Source organism: Podarcis cretensis (assembly GCF_951804945.1).
Source record: "Podarcis cretensis genome assembly, chromosome: 1".
NCBI lineage: Eukaryota > Metazoa > Chordata > Lepidosauria > Squamata > Lacertidae > Podarcis > Podarcis cretensis.
Genome location: NC_137170.1, coordinates 34,202,755 through 34,221,491, shown reverse-complemented (window position 1 = coordinate 34,221,491; position 18,737 = coordinate 34,202,755). Strand labels below are relative to the sequence as shown.

The 18,737-nt window shown below is 41.9% G+C and overlaps 1 protein-coding gene across 4 annotated transcripts in view; it reads right to left on the bottom strand.

The window, feature by feature from the left end:
• Nucleotides 1-18,737, bottom strand: part of SLC25A21 (solute carrier family 25 member 21) — a 300,979-nt gene that overhangs the window by 45,776 nt on the left and 236,466 nt on the right. The gene's annotated exons all lie outside the window — the stretch shown is intronic.

The window sequence follows — 18,737 nt, the reverse complement described above, 5'->3', positions numbered from 1 at the left end:
CTTGGTGAATAGGACGCAGTGCTGGTTTCCTCCCACCCCTACAGAGGAAAAGGCAGGGGCTGCCACCTGGGGTCTCATGGCCTCTGCACCCGCGCCCAGCATGATTCAGAGCAGGCCCCTCCCCCCCACCATAATGGCCTTTGATTTGACCACCCTCCCTTGCTCCCAATGTAGATCTTTACACACACACCCCATGGTTTCTGATGTAGAACTCCACTCACTCCTCCTTCCCTCTTGAGGAGTTGCCATTTTGTCATTTGCCTCAAGGGCCAAAATGTCTTGGGCCAACCCTGGCTCTCCCACCGAGCTGTGGACTTGCTTCCTTTCAGCCTGTGTTGGATGTGGCCTTGCTCCTGAGTACTCTTCTCTGCTGCCAGTATTTGGCAGCAGTCTGAGGGCAGCACTTATGCACAATACTCAGTCCCTCTAGTTTTTTTGTTTCAGTGTGTTTGTGTGTGTTTTTGTAACACCACAATGCCATTCTCCTACATACCTTTGCTCCTGCTACCCTAGGAATTAGGAAAACTATACTGGCCTCTCCACACACACACACACACACACCCCGCACACACACACACATACACATTTTCCTCACCCATGAGCAGGATGCCCACTTAACTAATGGAGGAAGAAGTGATGTACAAGAACCCCTATGAGAGAAGTAACCGATATGTCAACATTCCACAGTGATAAACAGGTGAGGATATGGGTTTTCAAGAACAATCTCTTGTCAGTTAATCTGATAGACCATCTGGGCTTAACCCTAATTTCACTGATATTTAAACCTCCATTCCTCTATATAACTGATTGCTAAATATCATTCCCATTAACTCAAGAACTTAGGAGGTATATTTTATTTTATTTAAAATGACTCTCACATCATGCATTCCCCCTTCCCATTTTGGATGATAGCCAAATGATGGATTTCACTCCCCCCCTCCCCTTCCCAATGTTACTGATGAATTCAAAGTAAAGCGCACTCCATAGTTACCGGAACAAAGATCGCTAACTTTGAATGGCTTGAGATAGGTAAACACAGCTGGGGTTGTGACTCAATTAGTAGTAATGCAACCTGCTGCCACACAAGAATCTCTGGTTCAGGTATGACCTCAAGTTTCTCACCACTCCAGGTGCTGGGAGTCTGCAGGGTTTGTTTTTAATGGAAATAATGATCCTAGACCAGGAGGATAAGAGTAAGGACTCTCTTATTCCTGGACATTAAAAATGAGACTACAGAGCCATAAATGACTTGATCCTTAATCCTAAGTATGCTTCCTTGGAAATAAGTTCCCTAAGATCAGTGGAATTTGTTTCCAGGTAAATATGGTTAGGATCAAGCTGTAACTTTACTGCTTTTTCTAATGACAAATTGTATGAGATGTCTTTCCTTAAGTAGATGTCAAAAACTTAATAGCAAACAGCACATACATAAACAGACTCTTAGCTCTTATACCATGAACATGTCCTTAGCTTTCCACAAGGTTAGGAAATGTGGAGAAACCCAAAGTAAATAATGATTCAGTCAATCCCAAATGGGACAAAAACACAGCAAAGAGTGAACACCAGAAAAACGGGCTAGGTGTGTGGCAGTCAAAATATTAGACTGGGCAGGACAAACATACTCACATCATTAAGAGAGGATTGCTTTTAAGCAGAATGAAACATGAAGAAATACACCAGAACTGTGGCAGCCTTCCCTTTCCCATGGAAAGCATTGTGCTCCTTCACTATCAGTGCTCTCCATTTACTCTTGCAGAAGAAAAACACCCCTGAGGAAGGGGAAAAGATTTTTATTAAAATGGTATAGAACTCCGGCACAAATGGTGTACATAGTGAAAGGGTTTAGTCCCAAATGCTGGCATTGTGGTCAGGAAAAAGGACTATATTCACACATGTGGTGGGAATGTAATCTGGTTAAGGAATATTGGCAAAAGATTATAAAGGTAATTTCTGGATTATTTCAAATAAACATAGAAGTTAATAGGGATTTGTTATTTTCGGGAATACTGGGAAATAACAAAGTAAAAAGTAATAAGCAAGAGCTGTACAAGATTATGATTCTAGCTGGTATGGCAGTTATTGCTTTGGGATGGAAATAAAAGGCCAAATGGAATAAGGAAAAATGCAATGATTATGTTTTTGAATACGTACAATCAGAAATATTCGCACAGATAGTGGCAGGGGATAGATGGGAAAACAAATGCCAAAGAATCACAAATAAATGGGCTTTTTACAGGGACTGGATAGAAAGAGGGGAAGCCAACCCTAACATACAAGCTCTGTTTAACCTGGAGGTAGGCTGTATGAATTGTGTATTGTTTTGTAATTATTTGTTGGGTCTCTGGACAGTAATAAAGATTGATGATGACATACAAGCTCGAATGAACAGACTGTGTACATGGATAAAGATATGAAGAAGGAAGGCCTGACCGGGGCAGGGGGGGGGGCTGGAGTGGGGAGGGAGGGGGGGAAGGTAAACTGGATGGTATTTTGAATGCATTTTTTATGTAAGCCTTTTTTCAGAAACCATATATATTAATGCTATGTAGGTATGCATTGTAGTATGAATGAATTGTGTTTTGTATTCTTTGTTTATAGAATATATATAATAATGTTATGTTACTAAGCAAATTTAATAAAACAGTTTAAAAAAAAAGGAAGGGGATAAGCATCCTCCTCTATCTATGCACACCCACTTGTGATCCCACAAATACCTGTAAGCCATCTGGGAGAAGAAATGACATTATTTGGGCTTGTAGCCAGTGGTGACGGCTCTGCAACATCAACTGCAGCAGTGAACACTTTCATATGAAGAGACAGCTTGGGCAAAAGTGGGCATCTCATTTGATTGATAATAGTTGGAAGTCAAGGACCTTGGCTCTGACTCCTCAACAACCAGACAGTCTAGATTTACAGAAAATGCCTATTGGCTTATGTAGCATGTCTCCAGCAGACCACTAGGACAAGGGAACATAACTACGGCAGGTTCTGCAGCTGCATTCCTATCTATTCTACTTTACCTTTTAACTAGGATTGCCATACGGACGTTGCTGGGATTTGGCTGTCGTAAACAGTGTCTGGGTAGAAATTTCTGAAATCTGCACAGATGGCAACCAATGTGGGAAGTGTAGACTCAAAAACTTTTGTCTATCTATTTGTCTGTCTGTCTATCTTGCAAAAAAAGCTCAAAAACTTTGTGTCCAGATTTTCACTTTTTGAAATATGGCAACTTCTTTCTTTCTTTCTTTCTTTCTTTCTTTCTTTCTTTCTTTCTTTCCAATAAAGATTTCTGAGTTTACAAAAATATTTGCATTGTCTCTTTCTTCAAGTTGTGTTTTCGACAGATCAGTTTCATTTGTTGTGAGGCATTAGTGTTGCATACAGTGTTTGAGGGGGAATGGTGAGTGGGGTGGGGTGGGGTGTTAGTGCTTCTATTCTTCTACTTAGTGTATTGTGTGGGGTTTTGTGTCAGCATCACTTGTGTGGCTTCTCTTACTTTTCGCTTGTTGCATTTCCTTGGTGGTGAGAGAGGTTAGGGGTGGCCTAGGGTGTGGCTGGTTGTATTAACTCCTTTCTGTACTGATGTAATTTCATAGCTCCCAGGCAGGAAATGCAAGTCCCTTGTCTCCTCCAGTCAGGGGCAGAGCAAGGTGGGTGCGGTGGGTGTGGTCTCCCCGGGTACCACATCCGAGGGGGGTGACAAATTGCTGTGCAGCAGTCAATGTATGTGAGAGACGCTGTGGGCTTGGTGTGCACAGGCTTACTGCTGTCAAAACGGGCCGCCCGCTGGCTCCCCCTCAGCCTCCTCATCGCAAGGCATGCGATCTCCGCCAAAGAAGCTCAACAACTTTGCCCCCCCCCCCATATGAAATAAAGCCAAACCATTTTCGCAGGCAAAAATAAAATAACAAATTTCAATGGGGGGTGGGGGACAAGATATTTTTCGTACTGAGTGGAGGAATGGCAGATGAAGATGATGGACTTTTTGGAGTTAGCCGACCTGACCGGAAGAGTCCGCGACCAGAAGGAGGAGGAGTACCAAGAGGAATGGAAAAAATTTAAGGATTATTTAGTTAAATATGTTAAGATAATTTAAATAGAACTACTTGTGAGTAACAGATTGGCCTAGGATTTAAATATGTGAAATTGTATAATACTATGGATAGAAGTCAAAATGAAAAGAAAGAAAGATGTTAATTAAACAATTAAATTTTATATGAAAATAGTATTGGAAAACTGCTACAAGGAGTTACATGGAAACTCAGCTAGGGGGATTTGAGGAAGTCACCCAACAATGGTAACAAAAGTGGGACTATAACAGGATAAATGTTTGTTTGTTTGTTTTTTGATATTGTAATGTTTTTCTTGTTTGTTGTTATGTTTGTTATAAATTTGGAAGATCAATAAAAAAACTGGGGGAAAAGAGAGAATTTTTTTGTACCGGGTACCACCTGACCTTGTTTTGCCACTGCCTCCAATCCTAACCTGAATTGTTTGTGGGGAGATTACATTATGTTGCATCAAGTGTTATCCTCTACTTTCTAGTGCATTTCTCTGTCACTTTCCTTACTGGAAAAAGTCCAGTCTTTAAGGGAAGTGGTGTCATTCTGCAAGACCTTTAAATCAACTTTAATTACGCAACCTATAGTGACGGACTGGAATTGCCCTGCATCTCTGACTGAGCACTGAGTCACTAGTGCTATGAACAGTTTGAAACAGCACCAGCTAAACAGATTAAATGGACAAACCCTCCTCCTTTTCTTGTTCTACAGAAAGAGATTTGTTTCTTTGTGATGCATATCTAGTAATGGTACAATGTTATTGTACAAATAGGCAGGAGTGGCTTTTTCAAAAACATAGAGTTTATTCAGTTCAGCATTTTTACCCCCAGTTTTCTGCTAAAACAGCATGCATACATTTCTAACAATAAAAGTAATCATATTAAAAACAGCATCAAAACAATAAAACTTAGATCAGGCTAGCAGGATTCAGAATCCCCTTTTGAAAACAATACCTACAAATGCTTGCTAAAAAGAAAAAGAAAAAGGTTTTGGCTGCCTCTAACCTGTATAGGACAAGGCTAGAGATTTCTAAAAAATCTTTCACTTGTGTGTAGAAAAAGAGACCACCACTTATTGGTAAAGCACATGCTTTGCATAGACCCCAGGTTCATTTTCCATAATTTCTGGTTTGAAAAACTAGGGAGCAGGTGATGGGAAGGAACTTTGCCTGCGATGCTGAAGAGCTGCTGGCAGCTGGAATACATGATTCTGGGATAGATGTTCTAATAGGCTGACCTGCTTTCTAAAAGGTAGCTTCATATGTTCCAGTAGCAAAAAAGCTGTTCATAGATAGATGTGTGGAATAGGGCTGGGCAATATATCAACATATCATCCAAAACTGGTTTGAAGTCCATATCATGATATCATTTTCATCATTTTTGTCCTGGCAGTATTGAGAATCGTGATGTGTGTTAGGCTGGGCAATACAGCATCTAAAACTGGTTTGAAGTCCATATCATGATATCGGTTTCAAAATCTTTGACCTGGAAATATATCACAAACCATTTTGTGTATGTGCGTGTGCATGTGTTTGTGAAAGTCACAACGTGGGAAAACTGTGAAGCCAGCCAATGCCTCCATTCTTATTTCAGACCCTAGTGTAAAATAAACATATAAGATTTGACACAGAAAAGAACTGGGTGACTATGATGCCTCATTCAGGAGCACCTAGCTCATGGTCAGTGTCTTTGCATGTGAAGAGGCAGCTTGGGGAAGAGAGCCTACTTCACCTGTTTGATACAGGTATTCCAGAAACACCACAGCCTGTAAACAAGAGAATACAGTAGTACCTCGGGTTACATACGCTTCAGGTTACAGACTCTGCTAACCCAGAAATAGTGCTTCAGGTTAAGAACTTTGCTTCAGGATGAGAACAGAAATCATGCTCTGGCGGCGCGGCAGCAGCGGGAGGCCCCATTAGTTAAAATGATGCTTCAGGTTAAGAACAGTTTCAGGTTAAGAACGGACCTCCGGGACGAATTAAGTACTTAACCCGAGGTACCACTGTATATAAGAGGCAGTGCACCTAGAATTGCTATTTTGTAGGTTTTGGGGGTGGTCAGAGTAAAAATGATAGGAGTGAAGGTAACTCTAGGCAGGAGCAGGGAGTGTTAGCTATGGAGGAAAATGGATGAGAAGGCATCTAGGAAGTGTGGACTGTCAGGTTTTTATTTTGACTTTTCCACTTCTGACTGGGGAAAAAAGTTTGTTTTTGTTATTTTCAGGATCCAGACACATATAAATAGATTCCCCTTTTGCTGCTTGGTTTTTAGTAACGTTCTGAGGATAAAGTGCTCCTAAGAGGAACCAGCAATGAGCTAATGTTAAAAGTCTGGTAAGGAGAGCTGTAAAACTCAGCGGATACTAGAGTAACTTTATTACTTGTGTGACTGGTGATACAGTATCTCTGTTTTCTTTATATGTATAAAAAAAAAGTTCAGGAGTTCAGCATTGATGCAGATGCCCAAGGAAATTTTACAGCTAAGTAAATAAAGCACATAGATAAAATATTTCGAAAGAGATTCTGAATTTAGGGGAAATGCATAAATAATCAAATTACAGGAATGCTCCAACATCCCTCTGTTTGTTGCATTCCATTAATCTAGTGGGTGTTTGGAGTTTTTCACGTTCCTGAGAATGCCCCAAACACTAAAGGTTAAATTCTGTTCCCACATATTTTCTTATTCGTGCCCCAGATTCCTATAACCTGGCTGCATATCAAACAAAATACTGGATGAGAAATTAGTATACAAGAAAGGCAAAACTGATAGGAAAAACCAAAAAATCCTTCATTATATTGACGATAATTGTTTCTGGCTTTAATTTAATATTGACTCTTCTGGGTAGGTCGAGTCATACATGACAAAACAGGAAACAAAGATTAACTATGGAAACTCCCCCCTGCTTTTCCATTCTTTCATTCGAACCATCCAGCATACCATTCTACTTAAGCCTAAAGTGGTGTGTTTTTGTTGTTGTTTTTTTTAAAAGCCTAATGCGTTTCGTAAGAATGCAAAAATTGCACCGCTGAACCAGACAAAAGGTCCAACAAATGCAGAATCAGCAGCAGAGAGTCACAACATGTTGCCTCTTTATATGGAGATTCCTATGGAGATTTATGCATTTATTATTACATTTATATCCACTTTTCCTCCAAGAACTCCAAGACGTTGTACACGCTTCTCCCCCTCTCCTTACTATCCTCCTAACAACTCCTTGAAGTAGATTAGGCTGAGAGTTGGTGACTGGTCCCAAGTCACCCAGTGAGCTTCATGGCTGGGTCGGAATTTGAACTCTGGCCTCCCGGGTCCTAGTCCAACACTCTAACTGCTACACCACACTGGCTCTCATTTCATTTAGCTATCAAGGCTAACAGACATTGAACTTGACCAAACAGCTAGGCCAGTGGCTTGTCACCACATCTTGCAATGATTAAGACTGAATACAGACAATAATTTCTGAAGACTAATAGGAATGCCTTATTTTCATAAGACATTTTAAGTAGCCTGGTAACTGTACAAAGGCAGTGACAATTATGGAAACCTCATGAAGACGGGAAAACGTATTCAAGCTGCAATCCTATGAGTGGTATTGGATTACGGGCTGAATAAGCTTTCCCTCCTTACTGAGGGTCCCATAATTGACATTACCTTTGCATAGTTCTATGGGCTGGCAAAATTGACTAGATCTAACAATCAGCAGCAACTTAAAAAAAATACGAGAGAGAACAACAAATGTTCTTCAGAGCAGAGAAGCATTTTTCAGCAGGTCCAAAATTGTTCCAGGCATGCAAGGAGGGATTATGCTACTCATTATATTACTCATCACGGGCACTGTCCGTAGATGCCTGCAGCTGCCACGCCAAAGTATGCCTAACCTATATTGTAGCAGTTCTGGTCACAAAGCTAAAATCAAGGTATTGTGCTTTTCCTGGAGACTGTTCCAAGTGCTACAGAAACCTGCAAAACCAGCTTGTTCAGGGAATACGGTGAGACAGCAAAGGAAATGGAATTGCGTAATGGGGGGTTAATGATAGCATTACGGTGCCATGTTCAAGGCTTATGGAAGCTATTGCTTGTGATAACTCTGTAATTTTTGAAGTCAACTAATGTGTATTTTTCTTCAAGGTTTGAATTATCCACTCAGGATAAACTAAGGTCATATTCCTCACAAATATAAGCACTACACATTTATGAAGCATAAGCAGAGTGGACATTTCACAGAACATCCATGAAATGCTTCCTTCTCTTCCTTAGGCAGATAATAAGAAAAGAGGGAACACACTTCTTATCTGTGTGCACAAAATTTACAGCACAATCCTAAGTGTCTACTTAGAAGTGATTTTGAGGAATCTGGTATAAATTTTAGTAGTAGTAGCAATAATAATAATAATAATAATAATAATAATAATAATAATAAAATTAAAAGAAGTGATCTTCATTGACTTTAACGGGACTTAATCCCAGGCAAGGGTATAGAAGACTGTAGCTTGAGTCACCCTTTTGTAGCCTTGGGTGTTAGTAAACTAATTTTACTCAGAGGAGACCCACTGAAATTAATGAACATGACTAAGTTAGGTTCATTACTTTTAAGAGGTCTACTCTTAGTAAAGACTTAATGACCACCCCTTGCATTTCTTTTTTCACAGTATTTATATACTGCTTGATTGTAATAAAGCCTCAAAGTGTTTACAAAAAGCACAGGGCGGTAAAATTATTATTTTTTAATTAAAAACAACTATTTAAAACATTTGAAATATAATTAAATGGAACAATTAGCTCAAAGCCAGATTAAAACACATGCAAACATGCTACATATCTAGGTAGGAATGCCTTAACAAAATGTTTTTAGCAGGCACCAAAAAGAGAACAGTGAAGGCAGCTGCCTGTTGTCAATAGTCAGGGAGTTCCACAGTGTGGGTGCTGCCACACTAAAAAAAAAAAAAAAGATTTCTTACAAATATGGAACAAGTATTATGTGGCACCTGATAACCACAGGTAACCAATAGTTCCATGCAGGTGAGTCCATGGAATTTCAGGCAGGTGAGAAAGTGGACTGATGCCAGAAGGCCAATCTCTTCATTTCTCCTACACCAGTGCTTGGTTTTCATACTACTTAAGGTGGAAGAGAAAGCTGTTTCTTAGCTCTGTGCCTCCTCCATTAACCTGCTTGGTAGAAAAGCTATTTTCTTTCCTTTATCACTAGTCTGCTAAAAGGCTAGGATCTTACATTTCCATGTAGAGGAGGCTAGGCTAATCATTTGCACAGTCCCTGGAAAAGACCCTGATGTTGGGAAAAATGGAGGGCACAAGAAGAAGGGGACGACAGAGGACGAGATGGTTGGACAGTGTTCTCAAAGCTACCAGCCTGAGTTTGACCAAACTGCAGGAGGCAGTGGAAGACAGGAGTGCCTGGCGTGCTCTGGTCCATGGGGTCACAAAGAGTCGGACACGACTAAACAACAACAACAAATTTTGTGGGCTTATTTGCAAGATTTCTGCTTTTTTTGAAATTTGACCAGTGTGACTTAGGATCCTAAGGCGCCACTAGGGATGCGGGTGGCACTGTGGTCTAAACCACTGAGCCTCTTGGGCTTGCCGATAAGAAGGTTGGTGGTTCGAATCCCTGCAATGGGATGAACTCCCGATGCTCTGTGCCAGCTCCTGCCAATGTAGCAGTTTGAAAGCACGCCAGTGCAAGTAGATAAATAGGTACTGCTGTGGCAAGAAGGTAAATGGTGTTTCGGTGCACTCTGGTTTCCATCACAGTGTTCTGTTGCACCAGAAGCAGTTTAGTCATGCTGGCCCCTATGACCTGGAAAGCTGTCTGTGGACAAACGCCGGCTCTCTCGGCCTGAAGCAAGATGAGCACCACAACCCCTCTTTGACTGGACTTAATCATCCAGGGGTCCTTTACCTTTTACCCTTTCTTTTACCTCAGGTGCCAATAGTCCAACCTTAATATTTATTTCTCAGTTTATATCCCAGTTTTCTGCCAGCTAGCTCAATGTGACCCAAGGTCATCCAGTGAGTTTCCTGACTGAATGTGGTTCTGAACATCAGTCTCCCAGTCCTAGTCTAATGACACTGGCCCCTGACACATCATGAATATATCAACAGAAAAGAAATACTTAGGGAGGAATTCAATGCCATGCAATGACAAGCATTTCAGCTTGCCAAATGGAACCATGCCTCCTCTAGTTCCCCTATGTGCTGTTCCAGGGGTTCTCCTAACCCCATGCCACAGCCAATTTTAGAGGCATGCAGTGGGAGTATTGATCAGATCATTTCTCTATCTAGCTCAGTATTTCCTACACAGACTGGCAGTGCCTCTCCAGGGTTTCTCGACCACAGAATTATGTCTCTTTGCCTGGTTTCAGGTTAGGAAAAAAAAGATAACTTGCCCTAGTATTTGGACAAAGCTGTTTCGCAAGAATGTACTATTTACGATTAAATGATCATGTAAGACTTAAAAGGATTGGTTTAATAATTTCATCTTCTAGGGATGGGCGTGTGTGTATTTGTTGTTGTTTAGTCGTTTAGTCGTGTCCGACTCTTCGTGACCCCATGGACCAGAGCACAAAAGGCACTCCCGTCTTCCACTGCCTCCCGCAGGTTGGTCAGACTCATGTTGGTAGTTTCAAGAACACTGTCCAACCATCTCGTCCTCTGTCGTCCCCTTCTGCTTGTGCCCTCCATCTTTCCCAACATCAGGGTCTTTTCCAGGGAGTCTTCTCTTCTCATGAGGTGGCCAAAGTATTGGAGCCTCGGCTTCAGGATCTGTCCTTCCAGTGAGCACTCAGGGCTGATTTCCTTCAGAATGGATAGGTTTGATCTTCTTGCAGTCCATGGGACTCTCAAGAGTCTCATCCAGCACCATAATTCAAAAGCATCAATTCTTTGGCAATCAGCCTTCTTTATGGTCCAGCTCTCACTTCCATACATCACTACTGGCAAAACCATAGCTTTAACTATACGGACCTTTGTCGGCAAGGTGATGTTTCTGCTTTTTAAGATGCTGTCTAGGTTTGTCATTGCTTTTCTCCCAAGAAGCAGGCGTCTTTTAATTTTGTGACTGCTGTCACCATCTGCAGTGATCATGCAGCCCAAGAAAGTAAAATCTCTCACTGCCTCCATTTCTTCCCCTTCTATTTGCCAGGAGGTGATCGGACCAGTGGCCATATATATCATATACTGTTTGTTTTAAAAAACTTTTGAAAAATGAATTGCACGAGCATTTCTTCCACATATAGTGCTCATGTGAAAACCTCATTTTATCTCCTTGAAGATCAGGCGCAGGAAAACCATCAAGCAGCAGTCAGAGAAGCATTTGTTTCTTTTAACCCACAGTAATAGGGTGCAGTTAATTTTTGGTTTCCTCTACGTGAAGCTAGCAGCAATTTGAGTACAACCCACAAATCGCCAAGTCAGTAGACCTGGCATTTTATGTTATGTTTTCTTTTTTTAAAAAAAAACCCCAATAACAACAAATTGTAGAATTGGACCAAACTATGCATATCTGATCCATCTGAAGGAAAGTTCTATATTGCATTTCATTCAAGGGAAAGTAGAAAGTGCTGTTTGGTAAAATCTGGTTTCTGAAGGATGATTAAGAAACACATAGGGCTGGATTCACACTAAGTTAATCATGCTTTAGTTCCATTTTAAACCTTTTAGTTACATTTGATTGGATCCAGACATCCAATAGCAAATGTACGGGATCGAGATCCTGCAGAGCTTTCCACTGGAGTAATGGGGTCAAGGGAGGGGATTTTTTTGTTCAGCATCACCTCCCAGGTTATTGTGCAGGGTCTCCTGACCCTCCAGAGCAGCTTTGGGGTAGTCACAGGGGTTGCAGGGAGGAATTGGCAAAAAAAAATGCTTTCCTCCAGCAGAATGAACCATAGGTGTCGTTCCACTCTTGGGTAGTATGGATCCAATCCACTGAAATCAATGTGACTTCCATCAGATATGACCAGCTTGTCCCATTGACTTCAGTGGTACCAAAGCATAGCTAGTTTTCTGAAGTGGGGGAGACTGGAAAGTGAGATCTTTTAGTAAAAATATTACAAGCCCCTGATTACTAAAACTCATGTTCAGATCCTCATTTGTTTATAAGAAACATGCCCAAGATTTTCTCTATCTTTCTCCATGAGGAAAAGCAAGCAGATTCTTTTAAGTAAGCTACAATACCCTGTGTTAGACATCACATTCCATGAATCACATTACATCCTGGTACATTTCTGAATATCCTGTACAGAGTAGATACTGCTATTTTCACTGATGAATAGAAAAATGTCTCCCAAAGAAAATGTGAAGGAGGCTAGTAACCAGGTAAAAAGGTAAAGGTAAAGGGACCCCTGACTGTTAGGTCCAGTCATGGACAACTCTGGGGTTGCGGCGCTCATCTCGCTTTATTGGCCGAGGGAGCCGGTGTACAGTCATGTGGTCAGCATGACTAAGCTGCTTCTGGCGGACCAGAGCAGCGCATGGAAACGCCGTTTACCTTCCCGCCGGAGCAGTACCTATTTATCTACTTGCACTTTGACGTGCTTTCGAACTGCTAGGTTGGCAGGAGCAGGGACTGAGCAACGGGAGCTCACCCCGTCGCAGGGATTCCAACCGCCGACCTTCTGATTGGCAAGCCCTCGGTTCTGTGGTTTATACCATAGCGCCACCCGCGTCCCAGTAACCAGGTAGGAGAGCTTATATATCATTTGGTGCACATAGTGGTCCCTCTTGCAATAAACAGCTGTGCAAAATGTATGTAGGGGGAAGCGACAGATGCCGTCCACTCAGCATGTTTTATGCAAAAGCCTGAGGCTGAATTTTGCACTTTAAAGCCAGTGTCCATTTTCAAGCACAGATTTTATTCGCCTGATAGGGAAAATGAAAAGAACTCTGAGATATTTATATTTATATTGGGAAATCCAGGTCCTGGTAGGGGCAATAAACATAGGAATCACCTCTGAAATATACTTTGGTCTCAGTGATCATTTTATTTGAGGGATATAGGAAGAGGACTGGAGGTTAATATCCCTGTATTCATTTTACTCAGGTGAATTCCCCTGGACCGTAGCTTGTCAATAATCACTGAATAAAAGCATAGAAAGTGTTGCATCAAGTGTCCCAAGCAAAGTCAGCAATGCAGAAAAAAGTTCTAAGCATTTAATATTTTCCCATTTTGCAAACATTATTTTGTGTCCACCTATGTGTCATCGGATACCCAGCTCTATTTCTCTGTTGCATCCAAATTCAGAAGAGGTGGTGCAAGCCCTGGACTGGTGTCTGGACTCAGTGATGGGATGGTTAAGGGCCAGCAAACTGACCCCGAATCCTCACAAGATTATAGAATCATAGAATTATAGAGTTGGAAGGCATCCTAAGGGTGATCTAGTCCAACCCCCTGCAATGCTGGAATCTCAGCTAGATCGTACATGACAGGTGGCCATCCAACCTCTGCTTAAAAACCTCCAAGGAAGGAGAATCAAACAGCTCTTACTATCAGACAGTACGTCCTGAAGTTTAATTGGAATCACTTTTCATGTAACTTGAATCCATTGGTTTGGGTCTTAGCCTCTGGAGCAGGAGAAACAAGCTTGCTCCATCCTCCTTGGGGCAACCTTTGAGATATTTGAATATGGTTACCATATCTCCTCTCCATCTCCCCTTATCCAGGCTAAACATACCCAACTCCCTCAACCATTACTTATAAGATTTGGTTTCATTATCTTCATTATCTTAGTCACCCTCTTCGGCATATGTTCCATCTTCTCAATATCTGGGGCACAGTACCCCAGTTGTAGTCTGACCAGGGTAGAATAGAGCTGTACCATTACTTCAAGACACTATACTTTTGTTTATGCAGCCTAGAATAGCACCAGCCTTTTTTGCTGCTGCATCCCACTGTTGACTCATGTTCAGTTTGTGGTCTACGCGGGTGGCGCTGTGGGTAAAACCTCAGTGCCTACGACTTGCTGATCGTAAGGTCGGCGGTTCGAATCCCCACGGTGGGGTGATTTCCCGTCGTTCGGTCCCAACTCCTGCCCACCTAGCAGTTTGAAAGCACCCCTAAGTGCAAGTAGATAAATAGGTACCGCTTATAGCGGGAAGGTAAACGGCGTTTCCGTGTGCGGCGCTGGTGCTGGCTCGCCAGAGCAGCTTCGTCACGCTGGCCACGTGACCCGGAAGTGTCTTCGGACGGCGCCAGCTCCCGGCCTCTTGAGCGAGATGGGCGCACAACCCTAGAGTCGGACACGACTGGCCCGTACGGGCAGCGGTACCTTTACCTTAAGACCCCTAGATCCTTTTCATATGTACTACTGGCACTTGGTTCCCAAACCTAGATAACTGCCGGCTTTGGATGGGGCAGTACCCCCTGCCGCCGCCAAAAGAGCAGGTTTGTAACTTTGGGGAGCTCCTGGTTCCATCTTTTTCACTAGAGGCCCAGGTGGCGTCAGTGGCTATCTTTGTAGTGATTAGCCTGTCAATATTTGTAGTGACGGCAAAAAAGAAAATAACAATAGTTGGGAAAATAGACACTGTGCTGGGGTGAAGTTTAAATTCTATTATTTATTTATTACAATTATTTATATAGCTGCCTCTTAGGATATAAATCCTTCCAAGATGGCTTGCAATTCAAGCACGTATTTTTTAAAATACCAGAGTTTAAAAAACACACACACATTAAAAAGTCACCAGGATCCTTCCCACAGAGCAGCTGATGGCAAGTCTCTTTGCCCAGGCCAGAGGCCAGATGAAGATGCAAACTGCCCTCTTCCCAGTCATCAGATGGGTCAGTAATCTTTCCTCCCCAGCTGATTTGCACAGGTCAGCTGAAGGGGGAGCTGTGTGTCCTATACAACTATGTGCAAGAGTGTGGAGGTAGTCACACCCACCACTGGCATGTGGCCAGGAGCAACTGTAGCCCTCAGGTGAAAACAGGGGTTTCTAAAATGACCTCACACCCTCCTTCAAGCTACCAATGATTTGGGTTTTCAATGGCAAAAAATTAGGGTGAGAAATTTCATGGTAAAAGAAAACTGTCGTTTTATTAGAGCCACTAGAGTCTATGCTGTGAAAGAACCAGATTTTTTTACTTCATGGAGAGATCAGCTAAACTCATAAAAATAATACCCAGGGCCAGAAAACAGTACAGTGGTACCTCGGGGTACAAACGCTTCAGGTTACATACGCTTCAGGTTACAGACTCCGCTAACCCAGAAATAGTACCTCGGGACAAGAACTTTGCTTCAGGATGACAACAGAAATTGCCCAGTGGCAGCAGGAGGCCCCATTAGCTAAGACTGGATAGAATTATGAACTTTATTTGGACTGATTTGGACATTAACGCAGTAGCAAGAAGATGATCGGAATCCCCCTTCAGAACTTGAAATATGGGTCCCCTCAACAAAAATTTTAAATTCGGCTTTGTAATTCGGAATTTATGGGATGTGATTTGATTGGTCGGTTAATAAAAATTTTTTTTAAAAAAAAGAGTACAGAAATTGCACAGTGGCAGCGCAGCGGCAGCGGGAGACCTCATTAGCTAAAGTGGTGCTTCAGGTTAAGAACAGTTTCAGGTTAAGAACGGACCTCCGGAACGAATTAAGTACTTAACCCAAGGTACCACTGTATTACAAAAATCTTAATATGTATGAACCTTTATCTGCTTATGAAAGATGGAACTTAATATTATTGCTTATTTGTGGTTTATTCATTAATGCAGAACAAAAGAGGACACAAATTGCTGGAACTTGGGACAGTCGAAGCAGTTCTTCCTATTAATTTCACTTTGCGTGGATCAAATTCTAAAACAGCAGCAGCTCTGGGATACTGCTAAATGTCTTGCACTCTATCTTTTTCAAAGCATAACAGGCATTCATCACACTGGAATAACAAAGCCGTAATCTGATATATGACAAATATTACCAGCTTAATGGCTGATGTCCATTACTGATGGGACCTGCTCACTATTTAGAAAAGTTTGGCATTGAAGGATTACTGAACAAACAGAACACCTGAAAAAACTTGCATGCAAGAGTCTGTCATCGGGTGTGATCGAGGACATTACCTGAGAACTCTGGCTCTTATCTTAAGTTGGAAACGGCTGCAATTGCCAACAGCTCCAAACAAAGAGCTTCTGTCAAGGAAGGGTGACACAGTGAGCCTGTCAGGTGGTGCTTGCCTTCCCAAGACTTCATTCCTCTTTATGGATCACCTGAGACCAAGCTGTGCACCAGCCTTCAATAGGTGGGCAACATCACAAACCAATTACTATCAACAGAAAACTTCTCATCTGCTACGCGGGAGGGGGAAAGCGCCAAACATTCTCCCATGAGAATTTGTGAGAATAGGGGGGAAATTCCTCTACACACAGAAAGTGGGGAGGGAAGGGGGTAGTTGGAGATGGAGAGAAAGAGAGAGGGGGAGAATTTTCCAAACAGTAAAGTGTACATGCCAATTTAAGGTATGTGTTAACTTACTTGGTCTAAACTATACCACATGACAAGCAAAGAACAGTAGCATAAAACCTGACTTTCAGTGGGGATGCCCTTATGGTGCAAAGAGTGGTCAGGCAATCCAGATTAGGTCTATATAAATTGTGAAATGATTTACTAACCACGAATAATGGCCTGTTATGTGGCTTGAACTTCTTCCCTGTTTTATTATTATTACCGTATTTTTTGCTCTATAAGACTCACTTTTTCCCTCCTAAAAAGGGGAAATGTGTGTGCGTTTTATGGAGCGAATGCAGGCTGCGCAGCTATCCCAGAAGCCAGAACAGCAAGAGGGATTGCTGCTTTCACTGCGCAGTGATCCCTCTTGCTGTTCTGGCTTCTGATACTCAGAATATTTTTTAAATTGTTTTCCTCCTCCAAAAACTAGGTGCGTCTTGTGGTCTGGTGAGTCCTATAGAGCAAAAAATACGGTATTTTGCAGCTTCAGGATGACAGCATAAGCAGGAGGTTTAATCAAGCCCTTTTGGGCCACCATAGCTGGTGGCTAAGCAGAACCTGTTCACATGATCTTCTCAAGAAATAACTTAACTGCAATATAATTTGCTCCGAAAATTAGAAACGGAACTTTGCGTACAACATGCAACTGCTCATAGGAGACTTTACGCATCCTTTCATTCACTTCTGCACAAGAACGGAGAAGTTATGCGACTGCTTGCGGTGAAGTACCGTACATTGCAGCTCTTCCATCGATTTGGAATTGTTGCTTTCCTTTGCTCTGATGTTATGACTGCATGCTTAAAATGTTGTGGTGCAATGCTTTTGCTCATGTTACAAAAGGAAGATCAACTGCTGTTTGAAAAAAATATATCAGGAAGGGGGGGGGGAATTTGCAAGAAAAACATAGCTTGGAGATGTGGCTTTTATCTCTCTCTATTTACGCTCTAATTCTTCTTGTCAGCAGCAGGCACTATCCTGTGTGAGCAGTAAGGATTAGGTCCTGCTTCAGGAAAACACCAATTACAATAAGTGCTGCAATCCTGAAAGTATTTACTTGCACTATATTCCCAGTGAAGCTGAGGGAATTATTTGCTGATATGTGGTCTCGAGACTTCAGATTTCCACAGCACAAGTTTTGTCTTTCCAACATAATACATTACCAGGGAAAATTTAATTCCTTCAACAACTTCTTCCAGCGTCTAAAGCATGTCCGTCATTCACACAACACCAGAGAGGCAGGTATGGACAAGGCAGCGGCAGGCTACTACAAAGTCAGCATTTTGTATGTTCTTCTTTTTGTCCACAAAGGAGCTGAGCTTATATTCATTGCTATCGTTATCTCAAACAAATGCTGATACTTTATGGAAGCAGCACAGCTTTGTAAAGACAGAACTGCGTGCTTTTCTTATGTAAGTGACTCAAAATTAGCTTTGAATTACAGAAGATGGCGTGGATTGGATCAGGGGTCAGCAACGTGCGGCCCACGGACCAGATGCGGCCCACGAAGACCGTTTTACCGGCCCACGATGCAGAAGCTTCTTGGGGTGATTATGATGGGCACGACCCAGCCAAAATAAAGCACTTTTAAGTCACAGTGATTTATGACCTTACTCAGGCTCTAAGATCAGACTTGGAGGCCCCACTCTCAGATCCACCAGTAAAAGCTGTGAGACTGGCAGTCACCAGAGACAGGACCTTTTCAGTGGTGCCTCCATATCTTTAGAACTTCCTCCCCAAGGAAGGATGTATGGCTGATGGTTTCTAAAGGAACTTTGAAATATTATTTTATTTTAAAGTCTGTTCCATGTTTTATTAATATTCAATGCTAGAGGTTTTAATTATTACTGCGTTTGAACTTTGAATTTTATTTTATAGAATTAATTGTGTTTGAACATCCACTCCAACCTCTTTTCTGTTTTGTAAGCTGCCATGTGAGGACAACATGCCCTGAAGGGTGGAATTATCATTATTATTATTATTATTATTATTATTACTACTACTGCTACTACTACTACTACCTGATAGGGATTCAAGATGGCTAACAGATAAAACTAAAAACTAAATATTAAACATTGACAGAATTAAAACTATCTACATGCCAGGCTTGAGGAATCCTCTCCACCCCCATGGCACCAAGAAACAGGGAGGAAACAAGAAAGTTCTTACTTATGATTTATTCAGTCATCACGGTGAAAGACAAATAATTCCGGTCATTTCCC